This window comes from Scyliorhinus canicula, chromosome 14, assembly GCF_902713615.1.
Source record: "Scyliorhinus canicula chromosome 14, sScyCan1.1, whole genome shotgun sequence".
Lineage (NCBI taxonomy): Eukaryota > Metazoa > Chordata > Chondrichthyes > Carcharhiniformes > Scyliorhinidae > Scyliorhinus > Scyliorhinus canicula.
The window spans coordinates 96,143,532-96,158,190 of record NC_052159.1 but is presented as its reverse complement, the minus strand read 5'-3'; positions in this window follow the sequence as shown (position 1 = coordinate 96,158,190).

Genomic DNA, 14,659 nt, shown 5'->3' with positions numbered 1-14,659 from the left:
GAGGAAGTGGGGAGGCTGCAGAAGGATCTAGACAGTTTGGGAGAGTGGTGCAGGAAATGGCTGATGCATTTCAACGTGAGAAAATGTGAGGTCTTGCACTTTGGAAAAAAGAATCCAAGCATAGACTACTTTCTAAACGGTGAGAAAATTCATAATGCCAAAGTACAAAGGGATCTGGGAGTGCTAGTCGAGGATTCCCTAAAGGTAAACATGCAGGTTGAATCCGTGATTAAGAAAGCGAATGCTATGTTGTCATTTATCTCAAGAGGGTTGGAATATAAAAGCAGCGATGTGCTACTGAGCCTTTATAAGGCTCTGGTTAGGCCCCATTTGGAGTACTGTGTCCAGTTTTGGGCCCCACATCTCAGGAAGGACATACTGGCACTGGAGCGTGTCCAGCGGAGATTCACACGGATGATCCCTGGAATGGCGGGTCTAGCATATGAGGAACGGCTGGCGTTCCTGGGATTGTATTCATTGGAGTTCAGAAGGTTAAGGGGAGATCTAATAGAAACTTACAAGATAATACATGGCTTAGAAAGGATGGACGCAAAGAAACTGTTTCCGTTAGGCGAGGAGTCGAGGACCCGTGGGCACAGCCTTAGAATTAGAGGGGGTAAATTCAAAACAGAAATGCGGAGACATTTCTTCAGCCAGAGAGTGGTGGGCCTGTGGAATTCATTGCCGCAGAGTGCAGTGGAGGCCGGGACGCTAAATGGCTTCAAGGCAGAGATAGATAAATTCTTGATGTCGCGAGGAATTAAGGGCTATGGGGAGAATGCTGGGAGGTGGAGTTGAAATGCCCATCAGCCATGATTGAATGGCGGAGTGGACTCGATGGGCCGAATGGCCTTACTTCCACTCCTATGTCTTATGGTCTTATGGTCTGTTGATTCATGTTTAATTTGTGTTGATTTTGAATGATAAAGTAAAGGTACAAAGCATTTTGCAAGCAATGAAGTACATCTGAAGTGTCCAATTCCCCATCTGTGCTGATGAGGCTGACCGGAGGACCCAGTCCCACATTCCGCACTCCAGTTATTCACTGAATCGTTGTAACACCTCTGTTGTTGTTTGTTTGTAGTTTGCTGTACTACTATTGGGAGAGAACTGCTGCACAACTTTCCACAACGGCTCCTGTTTACACTTCCAGTGACACAATACCTTGTCAGCCGTCAGGCTGAATTACTAAACTTGTCAACAAAAAAATTGTCTCTCTGGAAAATGGTAAATTAGGAGGTTATATTCCTCTTAAGTGCTGCTGATGTCAAGAGGGCCATGTGTTTTCCATTAACTGCAGTTTTATAATATAAAAGCTCCCTTAGGATTGAGTGTCGATGACATCATGTGCTTGAATGAGTTTGCCTGATACTCCAAGTGGCTTCCATTATATAAATGGCTCCAGGCAGGTAAGAAATGTTTGTATTGTGATAAACTAGACTTCACAACTGCATGGGACAAGCTCAATGGACCAGTAGATTTTCCCGACATCAGTTTTGTACATTTATATGTTCATAACGATTGAAATGACAAGCTTGCTGAAGCTTTGTATATTAAGACCGCATCATCCCTACGGACACAGTGCTAGTCTCACTAAAACATAAGAGAATAAGAAATCGGAGCTGGAGTAGGCCACTTGGTCCCTTAAGCCTGCTCTGCCATTCAGTATGACCATAGCTGATCTTCTATATTTGCGCAACCTTCCTGCTTTCGCCCCAAATCCTTTAATTCCCCAAGTGCTAAAAGTATCTATGGACTTCTGTTTTAAATATTCACAACAACTGTGCATTTACAGCTAGAAAATTCCAAATATTCACAACTCTGAGTGAAGACATTTCTCCCAATCTCAGTCTTAATTGACCAATTCCTTCTTCTGAGTTTCTGACCTCGTTTTCTCAATTGCCTAGCTAGGCAAAACATTTTCTCAGCAACTACTGTGTTAAAACCCCTTAAAAATTCCATCGGTCTGAATGACACTACCTCACATGCTTCTCAATGTTACAGAATACAGGCCTCACCTACTCAAACTCTTCTCACAGGGTAATCCCTTAATGACGGGAACAAATCCGGCGAACCTTTATTGTATTCCCTCTATGGGAAAATATGTCCTTTCTTGCATAAGGAAACAAAAATTGCACACTGCACCCCAGAAGTGACCTCACCAATGCCCTGCATAGTTGTAAGACTTTTTTACTTGCACACTAATTCCTTTGCAACAAAAGCGAAAAAACCATTTGCTTGTGGTGAATGTATAATATAAATTCACACTGTGTATCACTGTGTCCCTGTGGGCTCCAACTGTCCGCCGTTGCGCAGCTCTGCCCACAGGGGGAGATGAGGAGCATGTACAGGGCTCCACCCTTGGCTCCGCCCATGGCACCGCCCATGGCTTCACCCACAACCGGAAGTATAAAGTGCTGCGGTCTTGCGAGCCTGCCTTCCGTTCAGCTAGTCACAGGCAGGCTCAGTTGTAAGTCGATTAAAGCCACAGTTTACTTCTACTCGTGTCCTTGAGTGAATTGATGGTCGCATCAATTTAATCGACTTAAAAAAACTACCATGGAATCAGCCCTCAAACCTGATCGACTGGAACTTGATCCACAGGCCGCAGAAGCGAAGGAAATATTTCTGCATTGGCTTCGATGCTCCAAGGCCTACCTGGTTGCGTCGACTACCTCCGCTGTTACTGAAGAACTGAAACTCAGTCTTCTACACGCACGGGTGAGCCATCGTATTTCCACTCAATTTGATAGTACCGACTCGTACACCGAAGCCCTCGCAATACTCGACCGCCTGTACGTGCGGCCCGTAAATGAAGTTTACGCGCGGCACATCTTTACAACCCGCCACCAGCGCCCTGCAGAGTCGCTAGAAGATTACCTGCGTGACCTGAAAGCTCTAGCACGAGAATGTAGCTTCCAGGCTGTGACAGCCTCCCAGCACATGGAACTCACCGTCCGAGATGTGTATGTTGCAGGGGTCCGGTCCAATTATGTGCGCCAGCGTCTCCTCGGAAAAAGGGCCCAGAACCTGGAGGACACAATAACACTAGCGACCTCATTAGAGGTTATCTTTCAAAGCTTAAACTCGTTCCCAGCCGACCACGCGACCCCATCGTGGACCCCCGACCAGAGACAACCCCAGGCCTGCGCCGCACGGCCACCCGCCCACCACTGAGGGCTATCGTGCCACTTTTGCGGCCAGCCCCAACACCCCCGGCAGCACTGCCCGGCCCGCAATGCGACCTGCAGGGTGGAAAGGACACTTTGCAAAGGTATGCCTGGCTAAAACCAAAACCTCAAACTCGAATGCTACCCAGAACAATCGCCCCTCCAACTCACAGGCCCGCAGACCCCGCAATGTGGCAGCATGTCTGCCGACTCCGCCTCCGCACGACATGTGCGACTCATGTGCCCGCCATCTTGGCAATCCTCCCCCACGCGGCCGGCCATGTGTGATTCATGGGGGCTGCCATCTTGGGTGCCATCTTCCTCGCCGCCCTCCACGTGAGATCAACGGGGGAGGCCATCTTGGGCGCCATCTTCCTCACCGCCCGCCACATGCGATCAACGGAGGCCGCTATCGTGGCCATCACCGATATGCAAATCGACGACTACGGCCTCCGCGGACAGTCAACACGGGCCCGCTCCAGCACCGCTGATCACGCCACTGACTACCCGCAGCTTAGCGCAGTCACTTTGGACCAGTCGCGGTCAAAGCACCTCAGAAGCTCCATGATGTCAGTTCAAGTCAACGGACACAAGACACTGTGCCTCTTCGACTCCGGGAGCACCGAGAGCTTCGTTCACCCAAGCCTGGTAAGACGCTGCTCGCTCCCAATATTTCCAGCCCGGCAAACTATCTCACTCGCTTCGGGGTCGCACTCTGTCCAGATACAAGGGCGCACGATTGCAACACTAACGATACAGGGCGCCAACTACTCCAACTTCCAATTGTATGTACTCCCAGACCTCTGCACCCCTCTCCTACTCGGGCTCGATTTCCAGTGTAACCTCAGGAGCCTAACACTCAGCTTCAGCGGACACCTTCCCCCTCTCACTATATGCAGTTTAGCAACATAAAAATCGACCCCCCTCCACTCTTCGCTAACCTCACCGCTAACTGCAAACCAGTGGCTACTCGCAGCAGGAGGTATAGCCTGCAGGACAGGGTATTTATTAGAGCCGAAGTCCAGCGGCTCTTACGTAAGGGAGTCATAGAGGCCAGTAATAGCCCCTGGAGAGCTCAGGTGGTGGTCGGCAAGACCGGGGAAAAGTTCCGGATGGTGGTTGACTACAGCCAGACCATTAACCGGTTCATGCACCTTGATACGTACCCCCTCCCCCGGATTGCAGATATGGTCAATCAGATCGGCCAGTACCACATCTTCTCCACGGTGGATCTGAAGTCTGCATACCACCAGCTCCCAATCCGCCCAGAGGACCGTCACTACACGGCGTTCGAGGCAGACAGCCGCCTCTTCCATTTCCTCCGGGTCCCCTTTGGCGTCACGAATGGGGTCTCAGTGTTCCAACGAGCAATGGACCGAATGGTGGACCAGTACGGGCTGCGGGCCACATTTCGTACTTGGATAACGTCACCATCTGCGGCCACGACCAGCAGGACCACGACGCCAACCTCCACTGATTTCTCCAAACCGCCCAAAAACTCAACCTGACATACAAAAAGGAGAAATGCGTTTTCCGCACAACCAGACTAGCCATCCTCGGCTACGTCGTGGAAAACGGGGTCCTAGGGCCTGACCCTGACCGTATGCCCCCTCTTACAACTCCCTCTCCCTCACTGTTCCAGGAGCCTCAAGTGGTGCCTTGGATTTTTCTCCTACTACGCCCAGTGGGTCCCCCAGTATGCGGACAAAGCATGTCCACTATTTAAGGCCACACTCTTCCCACTGTCAGCCGAGGCAGGCCAGGCCTTCAACTGCATTAAGGAGGACATCGCCAAAGCCGCCATGCGGGCGGTGGATGAATCCGTTCCCTTTCAAGTGGAGAGCGACGCCTCAGAGGTCGCTCTCGCTGCCACTCTGAACCAGGCGGGTAGGCCAGTAGCGTTCTTCTCCCGAACCCTCTCCGCTTCAGAACTTTGACACTCCTCTGTCGAAAAGGAAGCCCAAGCCATTGTGGAAGCCATACGGCACTGGAGGCACTACCTCGCAGGTAGGAGGTTTACCCTCATCACCGACCAGACATCGGTTGCCTTTATGTTCGATAACTCGCAGCGGGGCAAAATTAAAAATGACAAAATCTTGAGGTGGAGGATCGAACTCTCCACCTATAATTATGATATTGTATACCGTCCGGGGAAGCTCAATGAGTCCCCAGATGCCCTGTCCCGCAGCACATGCGCCAGTGCACAAGACGACTGATTACAGGCTATCCACAATGACCTCTGTCACCCGGGGGTCACCCGGCTCGCCCACTACATCAAGGCCCGCAATCTGCCTTTCTCCACTGAGGAGGTTAAAGCTGTCACCAGGAATTGCCCGATCTGCACGGAGTGTAAACCGCACTTCTATAGACCAGACAAGGCCCACCTGGTAAAGGCATCCCGGCCCTTTGAACGACTGAGTATCGATTTCAAAGGGCCCCTTCCCTCGACCAACCGTAATGTTTACTTCCTTAACATCATAGATGAATTCTATTGTTTCCCGTTTGCCATCCCATGCCCCGATATGACCTCCCATACAGTCATCAGAGCCCTGCACAGTGTCTTCACCCTGTTCGGTTTCCCCAGCTACGTCCACAGTGACAGGGGCTCGTCCTTCATGAGCGACGAGCTGGGTCAGTACCTGCTCGACAAGGGCATCGCCTCGAGCAGGACTACCAGTTATAACCCCAGGGGGAACGGGCAGGTGGAGAGGGAGAACGCGACGGTCTGGAAGACTGTCCTACTGATCTTACGGTCCAGGAATCTCCCGACCTCCCACTGGCAGGAAGGACCCACTGGTCCTCCCCGACGCGCTCCATGCAATTAGGTCCCTCCTGTGTACGGCCACAAATCAGACTCCTCACGAGCAATTATTTGTTTTCCCTTGGGGCACTACCACGGGGGCCTCGCTTCCATCCTGGTTGAGGACACCCGGCCCTGTCCTCCTTCGGAAGCACATCTGGACACATAAAACAGACCCGCTGGTAGAGAGGGTCTTACTACTACATTCAAACCCCCACTACACATTTATCGAGCACCCCGACGGTCGGCAAGACACCGTTTCCCTCTGGGACCTGCCGCCTGCAGGATCTACCACTACTACTACCACTACCGCCGAGGTACCCTCACACCACACCCCACCCGACCTCCCACTCCCTGCGCCCCAGAGCCTACAGGTTTTCTGCGCCCCCTTTCACCCGTCACACCGGTCAGGACCGAAGCTCGGAAAGAACCATCCTCGGATTCACACCGGACATCAGCATACAGGCATCCGAAGCGGCTGCAACGAGTCCCAGCGAATGATTCGAGCACCGGACCGACTCAACTTATAGACCCGTCACCCCCGCTGGACTTGATTTTTTTAACAGGGGGTGAATGTGGTGAATGTATAATATAAATTCACACTGTGTATCACTGTGTCCCTGTGGGCTCCATCTGTGAGCCGTTGTGCGGTTCTGCCCACAGGGGGAGATGAGGAGCATGTACAGGGCTCCACCCTTGGCTCCACCCATGGCTCCACCCACAGCCGGAAGTATAAAGTGCTGCGGTCTTGCGAGCCTGCCTTCAGTTCAGCTAGTCGCAGGCAGGCTCAGTTGTAAGTCGATTAAAGCCACAGTTTACTTCTACTCGTGTCCTTGAGTGAATTGATCATTGCATCATTGCTTTCCTAATTCTTTGCTGTGCCTGCATGTTATTTCTCCGTGATTCATGTACAAGGATATCCAGGTCCCTCTGAATGCAAATGTTTCCCAGTCTCATCATTCAAAAAATATTCTGCTTTTTCAATGTTTTCTTCTGAAGTGGATAACGTCAGCACATTGTATTCCAAGTGCCGTGTTCTTCTTTATATCACAGTGCCACCCTCTTTGCATTCTTGGCAACGTTAACTTTATATCATAGGGAAAACGAGTTGCATTACACTCAGTCCCCTCATCAGTCACTCTCTGGGGACTGTGACCCAGTAGCAGGCTGACCTTGAAGAGGTTCTGCGGGACATGTCCCTCTCTCAGGTGAGCATTGCCGAGGCGCTGTATAGCATAGTGTGGTGAATGAGATTCACACGGTATTATAATCTGTATATATGTATCAATATTGTAAGTGCAGTTGCACTGCCTGACCACCAGGGGGAGTAGCTCTGGGAGTACTCGAGAGATTGTACTGGGCTCCTCCCTTGGCTCTTCCCAGGACTCCTCCCCCTGGAGCTGCTGTATAAAGATCCATGCCACAGGGTCAGCCAGCCAGTTCACCGAAAGTTCAACGGCTAACAGGCTGGCTCTGTTGTAAGTATATTAAAACCGCTATTCTAATCCTACAAGCACGTGTCCGTAGAATTGTTGGTTCCAACAATTTAATATACTTCCGAAACAGTCAAAGTAAATCATGGAAGCAGCCCTCAAGCCCGGACGCCTAGAACCCAACCCGCAGGATGCAGAGACTAAGGACATTTTTTCCCACTGGCTGAGATATTTTAAGGCCTACCTGGCAGAAGCCAGCACCGCCGGAACAACAGAGGAACAAAAACTCAGCCTACTGCATGCGAGGGTAAGCCACAGAATCTCCACACAGCTAACTCCGGCCGTTTCTTACACCGCAGCGCTGGCGATATTGGACAAAATGTACGTTAGGCCCATTAACGAGGTTTATGCACGCCACGTGTTTACGACTCGCCGTCAGCGGCCTACAGAAATGCTAGCTGAATTTGTACGGGAACTGAACAATCTCTCTAATGACTTAATTATCAGGCCGTTACCGCGGCTGAACATAGGGAGCTTACTGTGCGGGATGTTTTCGTAGCGGGCCTTAGATCGAACTATGTGCGCCAAAGACTGCTAGAAAAGGGGGCCCAGGACTTAGATACTACTGTGGAGCTGCTACCACTATGGAAGTCTCCTTCTGCAGCCTCACGTCGTTTCCCGCGGAACCCACGACCTCACCGTGGTCCCCCGACCAACAATCCCCCCAGGCCTGTGCCGCACGGCCCCCCAGCTACCGCGCTGCCAAAGCCAGCTACTCAGCTGCTCCAGCCATCTACTCAGCTGCCCCAGCCTGCCATTTCTGTGGCCAAAGCAGCACTGCCCAGCCCGATCCGCGACCTGCAGCAGCTGCGGGAAGAAAGGCCACTATGCCAGAGTGTGCCTCGCGAAAAGGGCCCCAGTTTTTAACTCCCCAGTAGAGAGAACAAATCGCTCCCAACACCAGCGGGCCCACAGGGCCCGAAACGCTGCAGCCTACGCCCCGACTCCGCCCCCTCCCGCCACGTGCGATCCATGGGGGCCGCCATCTTGGCAAACCCCCAGCATGCGGCCGGCCACGTGCGACTCATGCGGGCCGCCATCTTCTTCGCTGCTCACCACGTGCGATCCACAGGCCCCATCTGCATCGGCATGCTCAGAAAGCTCATCTGACGACTACGACTTCCCCGGGCATCCATCATGCGGCCCGCAACTCAGCGCAGCGATCCTGCATCAAGCTCGCCAGAACGTACCGGCATCTACTCGACCGGACGCCCACTCGGAAGACTACGACCTTCCCGGGCACTCATCACGCAGCCCGCAACTCAACGCGGTCACCCTAGATCAATCCCGCCCCAAGCACCTACGAAGTTCGATGGCGGAGGTCCAGATCAACGGGTACAGCACGCCATGCCTCTTTGACTCCGGGAGCACCGAGAGCTTTATACACCCAGAGCTGGTAAGACGCTGTTCGCTTCCTATTTTTCCGTTGAGCCAAACTATCGCCCTCGCTTCGGGCTCCCACTCAGTCCAAATTCAAGGACGCACCGTCGCTACGCTCACAATTCGAGGCGCTAGTTATTCAAAATTTAAACTTTATGTCCTGCCTGACCTCTGCGCACCACTCTTATTAGGCCTGGATTTCCAGTGCAACGTCAAGTGCCGCAACCTCAAGAGCCTCACCCTCAGCTTCGGCGGTCCCCTGTCCCCACTCACTATCTGCAGCCTAGCCACGCTGCGCATCTCCCCCCCTCCTCTCTTCGCCAATCTCACTCCAGATTGCAAACCAGTAGGTACTCGCAGCAGGCGATACAGCCTACAGGATAGAGTCTTTATCCGATCAGAGGTCCGTCGGCTGCTCAGTGAGGGGATCATAGAGGCCAGTAATAGTCCCTGGAGAGCTCAGGTGGTAGTCGTCATGACCGGGGAAACATTTTGCATGGTCGTCGACTATAGCCAGACCATAAATCGCTTTACGCTCCTAGACGCGTATCCCCTCCCCAGAATTGCAGACATGGTTAATCAGATTGCCCAATATCGGCTATTTTCCACGGTGGATCTGAAGTCTGCATACCACCAGCTCCCAATCCGCCCAGAGGACCTCCACTACATGGCGTTCGAGGCCGATGGCCGCCTCTTCCATTTCCTCTGGGTCCCCTTCGGCGTCACTAACGGGGTTTCGGTGTTCCAACGAGCAATGGACAGAATGGTAGACCAGTACGGGCTGTGGGCCACATTTACGTATCTGGACAATGTTACCATCTGCGGCTATGACCAGCAGGACCACAACGCCAATCTCCACCGTTTTCTCCAGACGGCACAGAAATTAAATCTCACTTATAACAAGGAGAAATGCGTTTTCCGTACAAACAGACTTGCCATCCTCGGCTACGTCGTGGAGAACGGAGTCCTGGGCCCAGACCCGGACCGCATGCGCCCCCTCTTAGAACTCACCCTCCCTCATTGCCCCAAGGCCCTCAAATGGTGCTTGGGGTTCTTTTCATACTACGCCCAGTGGGTCCCCTAATATGCGGACAAAGCCCACCCACTCTTTAAGGCCACACGATTTCCCTTGTATGCTGAGGCGCGCCATGCCTTCAGCTGCATCAAGGAGGACATCGCCAAAGCGGCCATGCGGGCGGTGGATGAATCCACTCCCTTTCAGGTTGAGAGCGACGCCTCAGAGGTAGCTCTAGCAGCCACTTTAAATCAGGCAGGGAGGCCCATTGCATTTTTCTCCCGTACCCTATCCGCTTCAGAACTCCGACACTCCTCTGTCGAGAAGGAAGCACAAGCCATCGTGGAGGCTGTTCGTCACTGGAGGCACTACCTCGCAGGTAGGAGGTTCACCCTCATCACCGACCAACGATCGGTTGCCTTTATGTTTGACAACTCGCAAAGGGGCAAAATAAAAAATGATAAAATCCTTCGGTGGTGGATCGAACTCTCCACCTATAGTTATGATATTAAATATCGACCGGGGAAGCTCAACGAGCCCTCGGATGCCCTATCCCGCGGGACATGCGCCAGCGCGCAGATCAGCCGTCTGAAAGCCATCCACGTGGACCTCTGCCATCCAGGGGTCACCCGGCTCGTCCACTACATCAGAGCCCGAAACCTGCCTTTCTCCAACGAGGAGGTAAAAGCGGTCACCAGCGACTGCCCGATCTGTGCAGAGTGAAAACCGCACTTCTATAGACCAGACAGGGCCCACCTGGTCAAGGCTTCTAGGCCCTTGGAACGCCTTGTGATTGATTTCAAAGGGTCACTCCCCTCCACTAACAAGAACATTTATTTCCTCAACATCATCGATGAGTTCTCCCGATTCCCTTTTGCCATTCCGTGCCCCGATATGACCTCCCACACAGTCATTAGGGCCCTGCATAGTGTCTTCACCCTGTTCGGTTTCCCCAGCTACGTGCACAGCGACCGGGGTTCGTCCTTTATGAGCGACGAGCTGCGTCAGTACCTGCTCGGCAAGAGCATTGCCTCGAGCAGGACTACCAGCTACAACCCCAGAGGGAACGGGCAGGTGGAGAGGGAGAACGCGACGGTCTGGAAGACTGTCCTACTGACCCTCCGGTCTAGAAAGCTCCAAGTCTCCCAATGGCAAGAAGTCCTCCCAGACGCGCTCCATGCAATCAGATCCCTCCTCTGTACAGCTACAAATCAAACCCCTCACGAGCGGCTCTTCATTTTTTTCTAGGGGCACTACCACGGGGGTCTCACTTCCGGCGTGGCTGAGGACACCAGGCCCGGTCCTCCTGAGGAAGCACGTCAGGGGGCACAAAACTGACTCCCTTGTTGAAAAGGTGCGCCTCCTCCATTCCAACCCCCAGTACGCATTCATGGAGTTCCCAGACGGTCGCCAGGACACAGCATCCCTTCGGGACTTGGCACCCGCTGGATCCAGCCCCCCTCTCCCTACTCCCACTGAGGAACCCCTTACCCCGTTCCCTATGCTGCCCCCCCTCGCGCCCCCGATTCCGCAAGCTCGCCACACCGGCTCTACGCGCCAGCACCAGCCCGCCCCCAGTCTCCGGTCAAGCCAGAGGTATATGAAGTTTGGACGAGACCCGCCCTGGAGTCTGCCATCGTACCCCAGCTCTCAACACCCACCCAGCCACCGCAATAGGCTGCAACCCGGGTGCTCCGCAGATCGAAAAGAACAATTCGTCCACCGGACAGACTAACTCTGTGAGCCACCACCCCAGCCGGACTCGATTTTTTTTCACAGCAGGTGAATGTGGTGAATGAGATTCACACGGTATTATAATCTGTATATATGTATCAATATTGTGAGTGCAGTTGCACTACCTGACCACCAGGGGGAGTAGCTCTGGGAGTACTGGGCTCCTCCCTTGGTTCCGCCCAGGACTCCTCCCCCTGAAGCTGCTGTATAAAGATCCGTGCCACAGGGTCAGCCAGCCAGTTCACCGAAAGTTCAACGGCTAACAGGCTGGCTCTGTTGTAAGTATATTAAAACCGCTATTCTAATCCTACAAGCATGTGTCCGTAGAATTGTTGGTTCCAACACATAGCCCAATCACTGAGGAGCATCATCGATGACAGTACAGTTGGACTTGGTCCATGTCAAAGTTGATGTTGTTTTTTGCCCGGGCAAACAGGGTATCTGTGACATGCCATCGCCTGTGAGGCGCCCTGGAAGGAGGCATAGAGGGTCAGGGCTACAGAGACCTTAACAGCCACTGGGAGCGTGTGTCCTCCTCCATGTGGTGCCAAGTGCACAAGGAGATGGCACAAGTGCTGCACCGTCTCCTTGTTGAGGCAGAACCTCCTGTGACACGTGCTATCTGTCATCTTTTTGAATGACCAGCGAGACCAGTACACTCTGCGCTGTCACGGGACTACCCCTCTGGGTCCCTCCCTGGCCTGATGGGTAGTCGGGTCCTCAGGGTGTGGGGTGGGGTCCAACACTTGGCCCGCCGCCTTGAGCAACTGCTGATGCTGCTGCTGACACCGCCTGGCTGCCTGGCCTGGCAGCAGCACCACTGGGGCAAGTTCTGCTGGGTCCAAAATCCCTGTCATAGCGTTCAGTATCTGTAAAGCAGAGGGGGAGGGTGTTAGACTGACAAACAGCAAGGGCTCCCACACCGGACCCTCCATTGATCCTCCCACCCGGAGCTCCCTGCCAATCCACAGTGGTCCCCACTCAATGGACCCAAGGCGCTGTACCCGAACACTCATTCATAACATCACCTGAACTGTGCACAGTGTCCAGGCATCACGGTCTGATTGGGATGTTAGACAATCACTCCCGCATACTAAATGGAGAAAGCCAACAAAGCCAGAGAATCGCACCCTAAGTGTCATTTGAGCGGGGGAGAACTGGTTTGAATCATGGTGGCGATTTCAATATGATTCCCATTGTGTAAATTATGGCAACTCTCCATCCGTGCCAGTTAGGGCAACATTGCTACAGAAATGGCAAGACTTACAGACATTTTAAAATAAGAAAGCTTTCCTGCAAAATGCCTGTGGGACATGTCCCTCTCTCAGGTGGGCATTGCCGAGCGCTGTATAGCATAGCCCAATCACTAAGGAGCATCATCGATGATGGTGCAGACATCGGGGAGCCGCCAGGGCTGGCAGAGCCAGATGATGCAGGGGCAGCCGGGGCTCAAACCAGCTGCCCCTCCGTCTCAAGGTGAGTCCCAGGGCCCTTTGGACACCGACTGAGAGAAGGTGGAACTGGATGCCAACCTTGACCCGTCCCATGGAGTGGCGACGATGGTCACCAGCTGCGCTGTGTTCCACCGTCTGATGAGGCTGTTTCTCGCAGCCAGCCCACGGGACAGGGATACATGGCTGGAAGCAGTCAGACAGAGAAATACACATCACAAGATCATCTCAGAGAAGAACAAAGGGGACAATGGGCCGGGCAGGGCCAACAGAAAAATTATGCCAGGTATGTGGATGGCTCAGAGTGAGCTGAGGAAGACCATGACGATGGAAATGAGTTTCTGCCCAAACCCAGACAGAAACCTATTCCACTAATAGCAAACTAATTCAAACTGTCCCAGTATCTCCCAGGAGCCATTTGCGAGCGATCAGGCAAGCTCCAGAGACGTCATCAGCTATTGTGAAGAAACTGATCAGGTTAACTTCTTCCTGAGGGTGATTAGCGCGCCTTTTGTCTTTGAAATCGATCAGTGGGAGGAGTCAGCCGGCTCCAATGAAACATGTGCGCTTAAAAATACAGGACACAAGACAAGTGAGAGAGCAATCTTGGGTAGATTTTACTCAGAAGTTCCGATTGAGATGTTTTGCACAGAGGTTTGGGCTGGAGGAGATTTGAGAACTAAGAAGAAGAAACTGTAAAAACCTACGAAGGGACCACCACAAGGTTGACCTACGGGCCCAACAGGAGGAGCAAATCTCCACGAACTAGGTGCAGAGGCAGACCGTAACGAACCAGGACCCAAGAAGCCAGAGGGGAACCTGAAGATTTTGTGTGTTTTTAAACAGACCCATTCAGCTAGGAAGTGGTGAGTGTATTTTGCCAGTTTACAGAAACCCCCAATTAGGCTAGGCTTGTTGAGGAGGGGCGGTAAGGGATGGTATATAACAACTGTTGTGTTATTCACCCTGGGGTAACACGGACTGCAACACGATGCAGTTAAACGATAAAGCATACGTATGCGTTGGTTCAATAAGATTTATTGAACTTCAGTAACGAAGCACACAGCTGCCTGTGGGTTGACTCTCTACTGATCTAAGTAAACTAACTCTAACTATCTAGACCAGGCTAGCTCTGATCCACGTGTAGAAGGTGTTGATTGATATGTACACCCTGACTGTCACTACAGTTGTCACCAGTGGAAAGAGGCGGAGTGCTGATGCCTCGTGTGTTTTATAGTTGGATGCCCCCCCTCTGGTGTTCTGTCTGGTGATTGGTCGTGTTCTGTTCTGTATGTTGATTGGCTCACCTGGGTGTCTGTCACTGCCTGCTTTTGCCTCATGATGTGCATGGGTACATATTATGACAACAACCTCTTGTGAAACATTTCTAAAACTGTTTAAAGTAAGGATTTTGCGTAGTGCTGATAGTCCTAGTTCTCATAGACATAATTGCAAGTGTGTGTGTGTAGATTTCAATTTGGGTTGTCGATTTCATAAACTGGACTTTCTTTTTCTTGAATAAATAACTTAATTTTAATTCACCCTGGTTGTGGTCTCGCCTGTTCCCTTATCGCTCGCCCTGGCCAAGTCACACTCAAGTGCCAGGACATAATTCC